Source organism: Cherax quadricarinatus, chromosome 19, assembly GCF_038502225.1.
Source record: "Cherax quadricarinatus isolate ZL_2023a chromosome 19, ASM3850222v1, whole genome shotgun sequence".
Lineage (NCBI taxonomy): Eukaryota > Metazoa > Arthropoda > Malacostraca > Decapoda > Parastacidae > Cherax > Cherax quadricarinatus.
Genome location: NC_091310.1, coordinates 4,321,978 through 4,338,146, shown reverse-complemented (window position 1 = coordinate 4,338,146; position 16,169 = coordinate 4,321,978). Strand labels below are relative to the sequence as shown.

At 45.4% G+C, this 16,169-nt stretch overlaps 1 protein-coding gene across 1 annotated transcript in view; it reads left to right on the top strand.

Annotated features, from left to right (window-relative positions):
• LOC128688200 (cell adhesion molecule Dscam1) overlaps positions 1-16,169 on the top strand; it is an 876,413-nt gene that overhangs the window by 456,752 nt on the left and 403,492 nt on the right. The window lies entirely within an intron of this gene.

The window sequence follows — 16,169 nt, the reverse complement described above, 5'->3', positions numbered from 1 at the left end:
TCACACCTCTCGGTCAAATGCATCCCTAAGGTGAACTGGAACTGGGTATAATTTTCGTTTGATAGGATTGTCTGTCACTAAGTCAATCTTATGGACTACCATGGAGGTAACACCTGGAATATCAGTAAAGACGTCTGAAAAGTTACTCACACATTGAAGTAGTTCATGTCTCTTATGATCATCCAAAGATTCATTAATATTAATGTTGGTTGCGCCCGAGTGATCAAGAGTCACCAAGTCATGTAGTTCTTCATCATAGTCTAAGTTAGAGGTGTCAATTACGCACAGTTTACATTCTTCAGTTGTCTTATCAAGTTCGTGTGGAAAAACTAAGTCAAAGTTATTAAAGCAGTTAACCGAATTTCTTCGGTAATATTTCTTAAGGATGTTGATATGATAAAGCTAAGGTTTCCCCTTGACTTCTATGAGGTAGTCAACTTTCCTACAAATTTTTAATACTTTATATAGACCTTTCCATGCTACTAATAATTTATTTGACTTGATAGGCAAAAGTACAAGAACTTCATCCCCTACTTTAAGACTTCTCCTCTGACTTTTGGAATCAAAATAGGTTTTGTACTGGTCCATGGACAAGTGTAAGTTTTTCGAAACTATGTCAGAGGTCCCCTCAAGTTTGGATCTAAGGTCAAGGAGAAACTGGTAAGAAGACTGAACCTCAGCATTTACCTCCTCATTAGTCCATAAGTCATGAAGGATGGACAATGGGCCTCTGGCCTGTCTACCATAGAGAAGTTCAAAAGGTGAAAACCCCAGGGACTCACTTGGAACTTCCCTCATGGCAAACAAAGCACAGGGTAGGTAACGATGCCACTCCTTAGGAGCAACTGTGAGGACCCAGAACATTAAAGAAGGGAAGCAACTGTGAGGACCCAGAGCAGTAAAGAAGGGAAGCAACTGTGAGGACCCAGAACAGTAAAGAAATGTAGTAACTGTGAGGACTCATGACAGTAAAGAAGGGAAGTAACTCTGAGGACCGTGAACAGTAAAGAAGGGAAGCAACTGTGAGGACCCAGAACAGTAAAGAAGGGAAGCAACTTTGAGGACCCAGAACAGTAAAGAAGGGAAGCAACTGTGATGACCCAGAACAGTAAATAAGGGAAGTAACTGTGAGAACCCATGACAGTAATGAAGGGAAGTAACTGTGAGGACCCACAACAGTAAAGAAGGGAAGTAACTGTGAGGACCCAGAACAGTAAAGAAGGGAAGCAACTGTGAGGACCCAGAACAGTAAAGAAGGGATACAACTGTGAGGACCCAGAACAGTAAAGAAGGGAAGTAACTGTGAGGACCCAGAACAGTAAAGAAGGGAAGCATCTGTGAGGACTCAGAACAGTAAAGAAGAGAAGCAAATGTGAGGACCCAGAACAGTAAAGAAAGGAAGCAACTGTGAGGACCCAGAACAGTAAAGAAGGGAAGCAACTGTGAGTACCCAGAACATTAAAGAAGGGAAGTAACTGTGAGGACCCAGAACAGTAAAGAACGGAAGTAACTGTCAGGACCCACGACAGTAAAGAAGGGAAGTAACTGTGAGGACCCAGAACAGTAAAGAAGGGAAGCAACTGTGAGGACCCAGAACATTAAAGAAGGGAAGTAACTGTGAGGACCCAGAACAGTAAAGAAGGGAAGTAACTGTGAGGACCCAGAACAGTAAAGAAGGGAAGCAACTGTGAGGACCCAGAACAGTAAAGAAGGGAAGCAACTGTGAGAACCCAGAACAGTAAAGAAGGGAAGCAACTGTTAGGACCCAGAACAGTAAAGAAGGGAAGTAACTGTAAGGATCCAGAACAGTAAAGAAGGGAAGCAACTGTGAGGACCCATAACATTAAAGAAGGGAAGCAACTGTGAGGACCCAGAACAGTAAAGAAGGGAAGTAACTGTGAGGACCCAGAACAGTAAAGAAGAGAAGCAACTGTGAGGACCCAGAACAGTAAAGAAGGGAAGCAACTGTGAGAACTCAGAACAGTAAAGAAGGGAAGCAACTGTTAGGACCCAGAACAGTAAAGAAGGGAAGTAACTGTGAGGTCCGAGAACAGTAAAGAAGGGAAGCAACAGTGAGGACACAGAACAGTGAAGAAGGGAAGCAACTGTGAGGACCCAGAACAGTAAAGAAGGGAAGCAACTGTGAGGACCCAGAACAGTAAAGAAGAGAAGTAACTGTGAGGACCCAGAACAGTAAAGAAGGGAAGCAACTGTGAGGGCCCAGAACAGTAAAGAAGGGAAGTAACTGTGAGGGCCCAGAACAGTAAAGAAGGGAAGTAACTGTGAGGACCCAGAACAGTAAAGAAGGGAAGTAACTCTGAGGACCCAGAACAGTAAAGAAGGGAAGAAAGTGTGAGGAACCAGAACAGAAAAGAAGGGAAGTAACTGTGAGGACCTAGAACAGTAAAAAAGGGAAGTAACTGTGAGGACCCAGAACAGTAAAGAAGGGAAATAACTATGAGGACCCAGAACAGTAAAGAAGGGAAGTAACTGTGAGGGCCCAGAACAGTAAAGAAGGGAAGTAACTGTGAGGACCCAGAACAGTAAAGAAGGGAAGTAAATATGAGGACCCAGAACAGTAAAGAAGGGAAGTACCTGTGAGGTCCCAGAACAGTAAAGAAGGGAAGCAACTGTTAGGACCCAGAACAGTAAAGAAGGGACGCAACTGTGAGGACCCAGAACAGTAAAGAAGGGAAGCAACTGTGAGGACCCAGAACAGTAAAGAAGGGAAGCAAGTGTGAGGACCCAGAACAGTAAAGAAGGGAAGCAGCTGTGAGAACCCGGAACAGTAAAGAAGGGAAACAACTGTGAGGACCCAGAACAGTAAAGAAGGGAAGCATCTGTGAGGACCCAGAACAGTAAAGAAGGGAAGCAACTGTGAGGACCCAGAAAAGTAAAGAAGGGAAGCAACTGTGAAAACCCTTAACAGTAAAGAAGGAAAGTAACTGAGAGGACCCAGAACAGTAAAGAAGGGAAGCAACTGTGAGGACCCATGACATTAAAGAAGGGAAGCAACTGTGAGAACCCAGAACAGTAAAGAAGGGAAGTAACTGTAAGGACCCAGAACAGAAAAGAAGGGAAGTAACCGTGAGGACCCAAGACAGTAAAGAAGGGAAGTAACTGTGAGGACCCATGACAGTAAAGATGGGAAGCAACTGTGAGGACCCAGAACAGTAAAGAAGGGAAGTAACTGAGGACCCAGAACAGTAAAGAAGGGAAGTAACTGTGAGAACCCAGAGCAGTAAAGAAGGGAAGCAACTGTGAGGACCCAGAACAGTAAAGAAGGGAAGCAACTGTGAAGACCCAGAACAGTAAAGAAGGGTAGCAACTGTGAGGACCCAGAACAGTAAAGAAAGGAAGCAACTGTGAGGACCCAGAACAGTAAAGAAGAGAAGTAACTGTGAGGACCCAGAACAGTAAAGAATAGAAGCAACTGTGAGGACCCAGAACAGTAAAGAAGGGAAGCAACTGTGAGGACCCAGAACAGTAAATAAGGGAAGTAACTGTGAGGACCCAGAACAGTAAAGAAGGGAAGTAACTGTGAGGACCCATGACAGTAAAGAAGGGAAGCAACTGTGAGGACCCATAACAGTAAAGAAGGGAAGTAACTGTGTGGACTCAGAACAGTAAAGAAGGGAAGCAACTCTGAGGACCCAGAACAGTAAAGAAGGGAAGCAACTGTGAGGACCCAGAACAGTAAAGAAGGGAAATAACTGTGAGGACCCATGAAAGTAAAGAAGGGAAGTAACTCTGAGAACCCAGAACAGTAAAAGAGGCAAGCAACTGTGAGGACCCAGAACAGTAAAGAAGGGAAGCAACTGTGAGGACCCAGAACAGTAAAGAAGGGAAGCAACTGTGAGGACTCAGAACAGTAAAGAGGGGAAGTAGCTGTTAAGACCCAGAACAGTAAAGAAGGGAGGTGACTGTGAGGACCCAGATCAGTAAAGAAGGGAAGTAACTGTGAGGGCCCAGAACAGTAAAGAAGGGAAGTAACTGTGAGAACCCAGAACAGTAAAGAAGGGAAGTAACTGTGAGGACCCAGAACAGTAAAGAAGGGAAGCAACTGTGAGGACCCATAACAGTAAAGAAGGGAAGCAACTGTGAGGACCCAGAACAGTAAAGAAGGGAAGCAACTGTGAAGACCCAGAACAATAAAAAAGGGAAGCAACTGTGAGGACCCAGAAGAGTAAAGAAGGGAAGCAACTGTGAGGACCCAGAAGAGTAAAGAAGGGAAGCAACTGTGAGGACCCAGAACAGTAAAGAAGGAAAGTAACTGTGAGGACCCAGAACAGTAAAGAAGGGAAGCAACTGTGAGGACCCATGACAGTAAAGACGGGAAGCAACTGTGAGGACCCAGAACAGTAAAGAAGGGAAGCAACTGTGAGGACCCATAACATTAAAGAAGGAAAGCAACTGTGAGGACCCAGAACAGTAAAGAAGGGAAGCAACTGTTAGGACCCAGAACAGTAAAGAAGGGAAGTAACTGTGAGGACCCAGAACAGTAAAGAAGGGAAGCAACTGTGAGGACCCATAACATTAAAGAAGGAAAGCAACTGTGAGGACCCAGAACAGTAAAGAAGGGAAGTAACTGTGAGGACCCAGAACAGTAAAGAAGAGAAGCAACTGTGAGGACCCAGAATAGTAAAGAAGGGAAGCAACTGTGAGAACTCAGAACAGTAAAGAAGGGAAGCAACTGTTAGGACCCAGAACAGTAAAGAAGGGAAGTAACTGTGAGGTCCGAGAACAGTAAAGAAGGGAAGCAACAGTGAGGACACAGAACAGTGAAGAAGGGAAGCAACTGTGAGGACCCAGAACAGTAAAGAAGAGAAGTAACTGTGAGGACCCAGAACAGTAAAGAAGGGAAGCAACTGTGAGGGCCCAGAACAGTAAAGAAGGGAAGTAACTGTGAGGGCCCAGAACAGTAGAGAAGGGAAGTAACTGTGAGGACCCAGAACAGTAAAGAATGGAAGTAACTCTGAGGACCCAGAACAGTAAAGAAGGGAAGTAAGTGTGAGGAACCAGAACAGAAAAGAAGGGAAGTAACTGTGAGGACCTAGAACAGTAAAAAAGGGAAGTAACTGTGAGGACCCAGAACAGTAAAGAAGGGAAATAACTATGAGGACCCAGAACAGTTAAGAAGGGAAGTAACTGTGAGGACCCAGAACAGTAAAGAAGGGAAGTAACAATGAGGACCCAGAACAGTAATGAAGGGAAGTAACTGTGAGGTCCCAGAACAGTAAAGAAGGGAAGCAACTGTGATTACCCAGAACAGTAAAGAAGGGAAGTAACTGTGAGGACCCAGAACAGTAAAGAAGGGAAGCAACTGTGAGGACCCAGAACAGTAAAGAAGGGAAGCAACTGTGAGGACCCAGAACAGTAAAGAAGGGAAGCAACTGTGAGAACCCGGAACAGTAAAGAAGGGAAACAACTGTGAGGACCCAGAAAAGTAAAGAAGGGAAGCAACTGTGAAAACCCATAACAGTAAAGAAGGAAAGTAACTGAGAGGACCCAGAACAGTAAAGAAGGGAAGCAACTGTGAGGACCCATGACAGTAAAGAAGGGAAGCAACTGTGAGAACCCAGAACAGTAAAGAAGGGAAGTAACTGTAAGGACCCAGAACAGAAAAGAAGGGAAGTAACCGTGAGGACCCAAGACAGTAAAGAAGGGAAGTAACTGTGAGGACCCATGACAGTAAAGATGGGAAGCAACTGTGAGGACCCAGAACAGTAAAGAAGGGAAGTAACTGTGAGGACCCAGAACAGTAAAGAAGGGAAGTAACTGTGAGAACCCAGAGCAGTAAAGAAGGGAAGCAACTGTGAAGACCCAGAACAGTAAAGAAGGGAAGCAACTGTGAGGACCCAGAACAGTAAATAAGGGAAGTAACTGTGAGGTCCCAGAACAGTAAAGAAGGGAAGTAACTGTGAGGACCCATGACAGTAACGAAGGGAAGTAACTGTGTGGACTCAGAACAGTAAAGAAGGGAAGTAACTGAGAGGACCCAGAACAGTAAAGAAGGGAAGCAACTGTGAGGACCCATGACAGTAAAGAAGGGAAGCAACTGTGAGAACCCAGAACAGTAAAGAAGGGAAGTAACTGTAAGGACCCAGAACAGAAAAGAAGGGAAGTAACCGTGAGGACCCAAGACAGTAAAGAAGGGAAGTAACTGTGAGGACCCATGACAGTAAAGATGGGAAGCAACTGTGAGGACCCAGAACAGTAAAGAAGGGAAGTAACTGTGAGGACCCAGAACAGTAAAGAAGGGAAGTAACTGTGAGAACCCAGAGCAGTAAAGAAGGGAAGCAACTGTGAAGACCCAGAACAGTAAAGAAGGGAAGCAACTGTGAGGACCCAGAACAGTAAATAAGGGAAGTAACTGTGAGGTCCCAGAACAGTAAAGAAGGGAAGTAACTGTGAGGACCCAGAACAGTAAAGAAGGGAAGTAACTGTGTGGACTCAGAACAGTAAAGAAGGGAAGCAACTCTGAGGACCCAGAACAGTAAAGAAGGGAAGTAACTGTGAGGACCCAGAACAGTAAAGAAGAGAAGTAACTGTGAGGACCCAGAACAGTAAAGAAGGGAAGCATCTGTGAGGACTCAGAACAGTAAAGAAGACAAGCAACTGTGAGGACCCAGAACAGTAAAGAAAGGAAGCAACTGTGAGGACCCAGAACACTAAAGAAGGGAAGCAACTGTGAGAACCCAGAACAGTAAAGAAGGGAAGCAACTGTGAGGACCCAGAACAGTAAAGAAGGGAAGTAACTGTGAGGACCAAGAACAGTAAAGAAGGGAAGCAACTGTGAGGACCCAGAACATTAAAGAAGGGAAGCAACTGTGAGGACCCAGAACACTAAAGAAGGGAAGCAACTGTGAGAACCCAGAACAGTAAAGAAGGGAAGCAACTGTGAGGACCCAGAACAGTAAAGAAGGGAAGTAACTGTGAGGACCCAGAACAGGAAAGAAGGGAAGCAACTGTGAGGACCCAGAACAGTAAAGAAATGTAGTAACTGTGAGGACTCATGACAGTAAAGAAGGGAAGTAACTCTGAGGACCGAGAACAGTAAAGAAGGGAAGCAACTGTGAGGACCCAGAACAGTAAAGAAGGGAAGCAACTTTGAGGACCCAGAACAGTAAAGAAGGGAAGCAACTGTGATGACCCAGAACAGTAAATAAGGGAAGTAACTGTGAGACCCCATGACAGTAATGAAGGGAAGTAACTGTGAGGACCCTGAACAGTAAAGAAGGGAAGTAACTGTGAGGACCCAGAACAGTAAAGAAGGGAAGCAACTGTGAGGACCCTGAACAGTAAAGAAGATATGCAACTGTGAGGACCCAGAACAGTAAAGAAGGGAAGTAACTGTGAGGACCCAGAACAGTAAAGAAGGGAAACAACTGTGAGGACCCATAACAGTAAAGAAGGGAAGCAACTGTGAGGACCCAGAGCAGTAAAGAAGGGAAGTAACTGTGAGAACCAATGACAGTAAAGAAAGGAAGTAACTGTGAGGACCCTGAACAGTAAAGAAGGGAAGCAACTGTGAGGACCCAGAACAGTAAAGAAGGGAAGCAACTGTGAGGACCCAGAACAGTAAAGAAGGGAAGCAACTACGAGGACCAGAACAGTAAAGAAGGGAAGTAACTGTGAGGACCCAGAACAGTAAAGAAGGGAATTAACTGTGAGGACCCAGAACAGTAAAGAAGGGAAGTAACTGTGAGGACCCAGAACAGTAAAGAAGGGAAGTAACTGTGAGGACCCAGAACAGTAAAGAAGGGAAGTAACTGTGAGGACCCAGAACAGTAAAGAAGTGAAGCAACTGTAAGGACCCAGAACAGTAAAGAAGGGAAGCAACTGCGAGGACCCAGAACAGTAAAGAAGGGAAGCAACTGTGAGGACCCAGAACAGTAAAGAAGGGAAGTAACTGTGAGGACCCAGAACAGTAAAGAAGGGAAGTAACTGTGAGGACCCAGAACAGTAAAGAAGGGAAGTAACTGTGAGGACCCAGAACAGTAAAGAAGGGAAGTAACTGTGAGGACCCAGAACAGTAAAGAAGGGAAGTAACTGTGAGGACCCAGAACAGTAAAGAAGGCAAGTAACTGTGAGGATCCAGAACAGTAAAGAAGGGAAGTAACTGTGAGGACCCAGAACAGTAAAGAAGGGACGCAACTGTGAGGATCCAGAACAGTAAAGAAGGGAAGCAACTGCGAGGACCCAGAACAGTAAAGAAGGGAAGTAACTGTGAAGACCCAGAACAGTAAAGAAGGGAAGTAGCTTTGAGGACCCAGAACAGTAAAGAAGGAAAGTAACTGTGAGGACCCAGAACTGTAAAGAAATGAAGTAACTGTGAGGACCCATGACAGTAAAGAAGGGAAGCAACTGTGAGGACCCAGAACAGTAAAGAAGGGAAGTAACTGTGAGGACCCAGAACAGTAAAGAAGGGAAGTAACTGTTAGGACCCAGAACAGTAAAGAAGGGAAGTAACTGTGAGGGCCCAGAACAGTAAAGAAGGGAAGCAACTGTGAGGACCCAAAACAGTAAAGAAGGGAAGCAACTGTGAGGACCCAGAACAGTAAAGAAGGGAAGTAACTGTGAGGACCCAGAACAGTAAAGAAGGGAAGTAACTGTTAGGACCCAGAACAGTAAAGAAGGGAAGCAACTGTGAGGACCCAGAACAGTAAAGAAGGGAAATAACTGTGAGGACCCATGAAAGTAAAGAAGGGAAGTAACTCTGAGAACCCAGAACAGTAAAAGAGGCAAGCAACTGTGAGGACCCAGAACAGTAAAGAAGGGAAGCAACTGTGAGGACCCAGAACAGTAAAGAAGGGAAGCAACTGTGAGGACTCAGAACAGTAAAGAGGGGAAGTAGCTGTTAAGACCCAGAACAGTAAAGAAGGGAGGTAACTGTGAGGACCCAGATCAGTAAAGAAGGGAAGTAACTGTGAGGGCCCAGAACAGTAAAGAAGGGAAGTAACTGTGAGAACCCAGAACAGTAAAGAAGGGAAGTAACTGTGAGGACCCAGAACAGTAAAGAAGGGAAGCAACTGTGAGGACCCAGAACAGTAAAGAAGGGAAGCAACTGTGAGGACCCAGAACAGTAAAGAAGGGAAGCAACTGTGAAGACCCAGAACAATAAAAAAGGGAAGCAACTGTGAGGACCCAGAAGAGTAAAGAAGGGAAGCAACTGTGAGGACCCAGAAGAATAAAGAAGGGAAGCAACTGTGAGGACCCAGAACAGTAAAGAAGGAAAGTAACTGTGAGGACCCAGAACAGTAAAGAAGGGAAGCAACTGTGAGGACCCATGACAGTAAAGACGGGAAGCAACTGTGAGGACCCAGAACAGTAAAGAAGGGAAGCAACTGTGAGGACCCATAACATTAAAGAAGGAAAGCAACTGTGAGGACCCAGAACAGTAAAGAAGGGAAGCAACTGTTAGGACCCAGAACAGTAAAGAAGGGAAGTAACTGTGAGGACCCAGAACAGTAAAGAAGGGAAGCAACTGTGAGGACCCATAACATTAAAGAAGGAAAGCAACTGTGAGGACCCACAACAGTAAAGAAGGGAAGTAACTGTGAGGACCCAGAACAGTAAAGAAGAGAAGCAACTGTGAGGACCCAGAATAGTAAAGAAGGGAAGCAACTGTGAGAACTCAGAACAGTAAAGAAGGGAAGCAACTGTTAGGACCCAGAACAGTAAAGAAGGGAAGTAACTGTGAGGTCCGAGAACAGTAAAGAAGGGAAGCAACAGTGAGGACACAGAACAGTGAAGAAGGGAAGCAACTGTGAGGACCCAGAACAGTAAAGAAGAGAAGTAACTGTGAGGACCCAGAACAGTAAAGAAGGGAAGCAACTGTGAGGGCCCAGAACAGTAAAGAAGGGAAGTAACTGTGAGGGCCCAGAACAGTAGAGAAGGGAAGTAACTGTGAGGACCCAGAACAGTAAAGAATGGAAGTAACTCTGAGGACCCAGAACAGTAAAGAAGGGAAGTAAGTGTGAGGAACCAGAACAGAAAAGAAGGGAAGTAACTGTGAGGACCTAGAACAGTAAAAAAGGGAAGTAACTGTGAGGACCCAGAACAGTAAAGAAGGGAAATAACTATGAGGACCCAGAACAGTTAAGAAGGGAAGTAACTGTGAGGACCCAGAACAGTAAAGAAGGGAAGTAACAATGAGGACCCAGAACAGTAAAGAAGGGAAGTAACTGTGAGGTCCCAGAACAGTAAAGAAGGGAAGCAACTGTGATTACCCAGAACAGTAAAGAAGGGAAGTAACTGTGAGGACCCAGAACAGTAAAGAAGGGAAGCAACTGTGAGGACCCAGAACAGTAAAGAAGGGAAGCAACTGTGAGGACCCAGAACAGTAAAGAAGGGAAGCAACTGTGAGAACCCGGAACAGTAAAGAAGGGAAACAACTGTGAGGACCCAGAAAAGTAAAGAAGGGAAGCAACTGTGAAAACCCATAACAGTAAAGAAGGAAAGTAACTGAGAGGACCCAGAACAGTAAAGAAGGGAAGCAACTGTGAGGACCCATGACAGTAAAGAAGGGAAGCAACTGTGAGAACCCAGAACAGTAAAGAAGGGAAGTAACTGTAAGGACCCAGAACAGAAAAGAAGGGAAGTAACCGTGAGGACCCAAGACAGTAAAGAAGGGAAGTAACTGTGAGGACCCATGACAGTAAAGATGGGAAGCAACTGTGAGGACCCAGAACAGTAAAGAAGGGAAGTAACTGTGAGGACCCAGAACAGTAAAGAAGGGAAGTAACTGTGAGAACCCAGAGCAGTAAAGAAGGGAAGCAACTGTGAAGACCCAGAACAGTAAAGAAGGGAAGCAACTGTGAGGACCCAGAACAGTAAATAAGGGAAGTAACTGTGAGGTCCCAGAACAGTAAAGAAGGGAAGTAACTGTGAGGACCCATGACAGTAACGAAGGGAAGTAACTGTGTGGACTCAGAACAGTAAAGAAGGGAAGTAACTGAGAGGACCCAGAACAGTAAAGAAGGGAAGCAACTGTGAGGACCCATGACAGTAAAGAAGGGAAGCAACTGTGAGAACCCAGAACAGTAAAGAAGGGAAGTAACTGTAAGGACCCAGAACAGAAAAGAAGGGAAGTAACCGTGAGGACCCAAGACAGTAAAGAAGGGAAGTAACTGTGAGGACCCATGACAGTAAAGATGGGAAGCAACTGTGAGGACCCAGAACAGTAAAGAAGGGAAGTAACTGTGAGGACCCAGAACAGTAAAGAAGGGAAGTAACTGTGAGAACCCAGAGCAGTAAAGAAGGGAAGCAACTGTGAAGACCCAGAACAGTAAAGAAGGGAAGCAACTGTGAGGACCCAGAACAGTAAATAAGGGAAGTAACTGTGAGGTCCCAGAACAGTAAAGAAGGGAAGTAACTGTGAGGACCCAGAACAGTAAAGAAGGGAAGTAACTGTGTGGACTCAGAACAGTAAAGAAGGGAAGCAACTCTGAGGACCCAGAACAGTAAAGAAGGGAAGTAACTGTGAGGACCCAGAACAGTAAAGAAGAGAAGTAACTGTGAGGACCCAGAACAGTAAAGAAGGGAAGCATCTGTGAGGACTCAGAACAGTAAAGAAGACAAGCAACTGTGAGGACCCAGAACAGTAAAGAAAGGAAGCAACTGTGAGGACCCAGAACACTAAAGAAGGGAAGCAACTGTGAGAACCCAGAACAGTAAAGAAGGGAAGCAACTGTGAGGACCCAGAACAGTAAAGAAGGGAAGTAACTGTGAGGACCAAGAACAGTAAAGAAGGGAAGCAACTGTGAGGACCCAGAACATTAAAGAAGGGAAGCAACTGTGAGGACCCAGAACACTAAAGAAGGGAAGCAACTGTGAGAACCCAGAACAGTAAAGAAGGGAAGCAACTGTGAGGACCCAGAACAGTAAAGAAGGGAAGTAACTGTGAGGACCCAGAACAGTAAAGAAGGGAAGCAACTGTGAGGACCCAGAACAGTAAAGAAATGTAGTAACTGTGAGGACTCATGACAGTAAAGAAGGGAAGTAACTCTGAGGACCGAGAACAGTAAAGAAGGGAAGCAACTGTGAGGACCCAGAACAGTAAAGAAGGGAAGCAACTTTGAGGACCCAGAACAGTAAAGAAGGGAAGCAACTGTGATGACCCAGAACAGTAAATAAGGGAAGTAACTGTGAGAACCCATGACAGTAATGAAGGGAAGTAACTGTGAGGACCCTGAACAGTAAAGAAGGGAAGTAACTGTGAGGACCCAGAACAGTAAAGAAGGGAAGCAACTGTGAGGACCCTGAACAGTAAAGAAGATATGCAACTGTGAGGACCCAGAACAGTAAAGAAGGGAAGTAACTGTGAGGACCCAGAACAGTAAAGAAGGGAAACAACTGTGAGGACCCATAACAGTAAAGAAGGGAAGCAACTGTGAGGACCCAGAGCAGTAAAGAAGGGAAGTAACTGTGAGAACCAATGACAGTAAAGAAAGGAAGTAACTGTGAGGACCCTGAACAGTAAAGAAGGGAAGCAACTGTGAGGACCCAGAACAGTAAAGAAGGGAAGCAACTGTGAGGACCCAGAACAGTAAAGAAGGGAAGCAACTACGAGGACCAGAACAGTAAAGAAGGGAAGTAACTGTGAGGACCCAGAACAGTAAAGAAGGGAATTAACTGTGAGGACCCAGAACAGTAAAGAAGGGAAGTAACTGTGAGGACCCAGAACAGTAAAGAAGGGAAGTAACTGTGAGGACCCAGAACAGTAAAGAAGGGAAGTAACTGTGAGGACCCAGAACAGTAAAGAAGTGAAGCAACTGTAAGGACCCAGAACAGTAAAGAAGGGAAGCAACTGCGAGGACCCAGAACAGTAAAGAAGGGAAGCAACTGTGAGGACCCAGAACAGTAAAGAAGGGAAGTAACTGTGAGGACCCAGAACAGTAAAGAAGGGAAGTAACTGTGAGGACCCAGAACAGTAAAGAAGGGAAGTAACTGTGAGGACCCAGAACAGTAAAGAAGGGAAGTAACTGTGAGGACCCAGAACAGTAAAGAAGGGAAGTAACTGTGAGGACCCAGAACAGTAAAGAACGGAAGTAACTGTGAGGATCCAGAACAGTAAAGAAGGGAAGTAACTGTGAGGACCCAGAACAGTAAAGAAGGGACGCAACTGTGAGGATCCAGAACAGTAAAGAAGGGAAGCAACTGCGAGGACCCAGAACAGTAAAGAAGGGAAGTAACTGTGAAGACCCAGAACAGTAAAGAAGGGAAGTAGCTTTGAGGACCCAGAACAGTAAAGAAGGAAAGTAACTGTGAGGACCCAGAACTGTAAAGAAATGAAGTAACTGTGAGGACCCATGACAGTAAAGAAGGGAAGCAACTGTGAGGACCCAGAACAGTAAAGAAGGGAAGTAACTGTGAGGACCCAGAACAGTAAAGAAGGGAAGTAACTGTTAGGACCCAGAACAGTAAAGAAGGGAAGTAACTGTGAGGGCCCAGAACAGTAAAGAAGGGAAGCAACTGTGAGGACCCAAAACAGTAAAGAAGGGAAGCAACTGTGAGGACCCAGAACAGTAAAGAAGGGAAGTAACTGTGAGGACCCAGAACAGTAAAGAAGGGAAGTAACTGTTAGGACCCAGAACAGTAAAGAAGGGAAGCAACTGTGAGGACCCAGAACAGTAAAGAAGGGAAATAACTGTGAGGACCCATGAAAGTAAAGAAGGGAAGTAACTCTGAGAACCCAGATCAGTAAAAGAGGCAAGCAACTGTGAGGACCCAGAACAGTAAAGAAGGGAAGCAACTGTGAGGACCCAGAACAGTAAAGAAGGGAAGCAACTGTGAGGACTCAGAACAGTAAAGAGGGGAAGTAGCTGTTAAGACCCAGAACAGTAAAGAAGGGAGGTAACTGTGAGGACCCAGATCAGTAAAGAAGGGAAGTAACTGTGAGGGCCCAGAACAGTAAAGAAGGGAAGTAACTGTGAGAACCCAGAACAGTAAAGAAGGGAAGTAACTGTGAGGACCCAGAACAGTAAAGAAGGGAAGCAACTGTGAGGACCCAGAACAGTAAAGAAGGGAAGCAACTGTGAGGACCCAGAACAGTAAAGAAGGGAAGCAACTGTGAAGACCCAGAACAATAAAAAAGGGAAGCAACTGTGAGGACCCAGAAGAGTAAAGAAGGGAAGCAACTGTGAGGACCCAGAAGAGTAAAGAAGGGAAGCAACTGTGAGGACCCAGAACAGTAAAGAAGGAAAGTAACTGTGAGGACCCAGAACAGTAAAGAAGGGAAGCAACTGTGAGGACCCATGACAGTAAAGACGGGAAGCAACTGTGAGGACCCAGAACAGTAAAGAAGGGAAGCAACTGTGAGGACCCATAACATTAAAGAAGGAAAGCAACTGTGAGGACCCAGAACAGTAAAGAAGGAAAGTAACTGTGAGGACCCAGAACAGTAAAGAAGGGAAGCAACTGTTAGGACCCAGAACAGTAAAGAAGGGAAGTAACTGTTAGGACCCAGAACAGTAAAGAAGGGAAGCAACTGTGAGGACCCATAACATTAAAGAAGGAAAGCAACTGTGAGGACCCAGAACAGTAAAGAAGGGAAGTAACTGTGAGGACCCAGAACAGTAAAGAAGAGAAGCAACTGTGAGGACCCAGAACAGTAAAGAAGGGAAGCAACTGTGAGAACTCAGAACAGTAAAGAAGGGAAGCAACTGTTAGGACCCAGAACAGTAAAGAAGGGAAGTAACTGTGAGGTCCGAGAACAGTAAAGAAGGGAAGCAACAGTGAGGACACAGAACAGTGAAGAAGGGAAGCAACTGTGAGGACCCAGAACAGTAAAGAAGAGAAGTAACTGTGAGGACCCAGAACAGTAAAGAAGGGAAGCAACTGTGAGGGCCCAGAACAGTAAAGAAGGGAAGTAACTGTGAGGGCCCAGAACAGTAGAGAAGGGAAGTAACTGTGAGGACCCAGAACAGTAAAGAATGGAAGTAACTCTGAGGACCCAGAACAGTAAAGAAGGGAAGTAAGTGTGAGGAACCAGAACAGAAAAGAAGGGAAGTAACTGTGAGGACCTAGAACAGTAAAAAAGGGAAGTAACTGTGAGGACCCAGAACAGTAAAGAAGGGAAATAACTATGAGGACCCAGAACAGTTAAGAAGGGAAGTAACTGTGAGGTCCCAGAACAGTAAAGAAGGGAAGCAACTGTGAGGACCCAGAACAGTAAAGAAGGGAAGTAACTGTGAGGACCCAGAACAGTAAAGAAGGGAAGCAACTGTGAGGACCCAGAACAGTAAAGAAGGGAAGCAACTGTGAGGACCCAGAACAGTAAAGAAGGGAAGCAACTGTGAGAACCCGGAACAGTAAAGAAGGGAAACAACTGTGAGGACCCAGAAAAGTAAAGAAGGGAAGCAACTGTGAAAACCCATAACAGTAAAGAAGGAAAGTAACTGAGAGGACCCAGAACAGTAAAGAAGGGAAGCAACTGTGAGGACCCATGACAGTAAAGAAGGGAAGCAACTGTGAGAACCCAGAACAGTAAAGAAGGGAAGTAACTGTAAGGACCCAGAACAGAAAAGAAGGGAAGTAACCGTGAGGACCCAAGACAGTAAAGAAGGGAAGTAACTGTGAGGACCCATGACAGTAAAGATGGGAAGCAACTGTGAGGACCCAGAACAGTAAAGAAGGGAAGTAACTGTGAGGACCCAGAACAGTAAAGAAGGGAAGTAACTGTGAGAACCCAGAGCAGTAAAGAAGGGAAGCAACTGTGAAGACCCAGAACAGTAAAGAAGGGAAGCAACTGTGAGGACCCAGAACAGTAAATAAGGGAAGTAACTGTGAGGTCCCAGAACAGTAAAGAAGGGAAGTAACTGTGAGGACCCATGACAGTAACGAAGGGAAGTAACTGTGTGGACTCAGAACAGTAAAGAAGGGAAGTAACTGAGAGGACCCAGAACAGTAAAGAAGGGAAGCAACTGTGAGGACCCATGACAGTAAAGAAGGGAAGCAACTGTGAGAACCCAGAACAGTAAAGAAGGGAAGTAACTGTAAGGACCCAGAACAGAAAAGAAGGGAAGTAACCGTGAGGACCCAAGACAGTAAAGAAGGGAAGTAACTGTGAGGACCCATGACAGTAAAGATGGGAAGCAACTGTGAGGACCCAGAACAGTAAAGAAGGGAAGTAACTGTGAGGACTCAGAACAGTAAAGAAGGGAAGT